Raw genomic sequence first — 1932 nt, 5'->3', positions numbered from 1 at the left:
CAGATAACCCAATAAGATAGCGATAACGGTAACGAGATAAAACAACACTAGCATGCACTACGACTCGCAAGGCAGACTCGATAACCAAACAACAGCTGTAGGAGGTGGTGGTGGCAATATGGGCTGCTTGAGGTAACAAGTGGAAAGGACACGTCACAAGAACGCAACTTAAGGATAGCATAAGGGAGAAGGCAAAATAAAATAGGCGAGCGACTTCTGCAGAGGCAGGAGTATAAGGGAAATGCTTGCCTGTTAAAGCTTGTCGAGGGACATCCGGAGAAATTGTCGTATCTCACAACACCACTTCGCGATCCTATCCGGGAAGAAGCAAATGCTGGGCAAACAACGGGTGCAAGTCTTATTACTACGAATAAAGAACCGGCATGAGCAAGATGCAAACATGCATGACATGGCAGATATGATGCGATGCAACTTATCCATATTAATCGGAGTCGGAACCCCGGACAAACAAATTAGGTTAGAGTTGCATTTCTTCCGGCAAAGTTAAGTGTTGATTAGCATAGCAAACATGGCAGGGGTGAGCTACATCAAAGTTAAATGGAACCGGGACAACGTTTATATAATATCCCACATATTCCATATGTTACATATTAGGTGGTAATACAAACTAGCACGAAATTATATGAATCATGATGCAACAGAAAGCATGGATGGCATATTCATGTTCTTCACATTTTTCTGAACAATTTTCATATAGAAAACATTTTATTTAGAGCCGTGGATTGAGAGATATGATTTATGCAAGAATATGATATTTTCTGGAATTTCAGCAAAACAGAGATAGGTTGGGAGTTTTCTCACCCAGGCAGAACAAGCCTGAGTGGCTGACGGTGGGACCGGTAGGAGCTGATTGGATGAACTGATGTGGCCACGCTGGTATGGGTCTTCTCAGCGAAGGCAGGGCTAGCACAGGTCAATGACAGATGGATCCGCCTGTACACATTGCAAAATACCAAAAAGGTTGATTATTATATTTGGCTGCCAAGGAATTTGAACACAAGATCTGATCGATGATGAACAGCGCACGAACCAGTATGCTGCAAACTGATTCACGTCAAGGAGTGGTCGCCGCAGTACATTAGGTGCTCAAACTTGCACCTTGGTGGCTGCTGACACGAACGAGACGGGAACAGGACACTGTGGCATGCAGGATCCCTCCGGCTGTCATTGAAACAGAGGAACAGAGAGGATTATAAGAAGATCTGTCACTTGCATGGAAAGGAATTTGATCCTGGGAGCTCACGTTTGGAACAAGGAAACGAACCAGCTAGCTTGCTTCAGATCACGTCGACGTGGGAAGTACTAGAACCAGATGAACAAAGGCAGCAACTTGACTGCTGCTGGTACACGCGATAGCTGACGAGAACAAACATCAAGCCGGGGGCGCGGTGCATGCGACCTGGACGGAAACGAGAGGAACCAGACGGTCCCGCTGCGGAGTGGAAGGCACGCGCACGTCGGCGTCGACTGGGCGGCCGGGGGCGGCTTGCTGGGGATGCGCTTGACGCGAGGCCGCTGTTCGTCCTTGGGCTCTTTGCAGAGGCGGCCGGAGAAGAAACGGAGCGTCGTCGAAGCTAGACACGACGGGGTTGGAGACGACGTCACGGGCGTCGCCGACGTGCCGGGGTCATGGCGACGGCGCGAAGCAGCACCTGGACGCGGAGAGGAAGATCTGTGCGTCGGGACTCGAAAGGGACGCGAAGGCGCGGTGCAGCACTTGGATACGCTGTCGGCGACGACAGGATCGGACGGAGACGCGCGGTTGACGACGAGCGTGAGGAAGCTCGGGACGCGCGGCGCGGCAGACGGATGCGTCCTTGACGACGAGGTCGCAGACGTTGGAAACGGCAAGGCGCGGTTGGAGGCTGACGGGGTGGAGGAAGAGAGGAAGAGAAACGGAGGGAGAAGAGA

The 1932-nt window shown here is 51.0% G+C and overlaps 1 long non-coding RNA gene across 2 annotated transcripts; it reads right to left on the bottom strand.

Moving 5' to 3' along the window:
• Positions 1 to 284: 284 nt before the first annotated feature.
• On the bottom strand, positions 285 to 1489 carry LOC124659648. Of its 2 annotated transcripts, none has more exons than XR_006989659.1 (4): positions 1265 to 1489; positions 1052 to 1182; positions 823 to 954; positions 285 to 334 (listed from the first exon to the last, which is right to left on the bottom strand). It is a non-coding gene; the product is annotated as an uncharacterized LOC124659648 (long non-coding RNA). The 2 variants fall into 2 exon arrangements; XR_006989660.1 differs by having other exon boundaries at positions 1286 to 1489.
• Between the last annotated feature and the right edge of the window lie 443 nt (positions 1490 to 1932).

The sequence above is a fragment of the Lolium rigidum genome, chromosome 6 (genome assembly GCF_022539505.1).
Source record: "Lolium rigidum isolate FL_2022 chromosome 6, APGP_CSIRO_Lrig_0.1, whole genome shotgun sequence".
Lineage (NCBI taxonomy): Eukaryota > Viridiplantae > Streptophyta > Magnoliopsida > Poales > Poaceae > Lolium > Lolium rigidum.
This window is presented reverse-complemented; position numbering and strand designations above follow the sequence as displayed.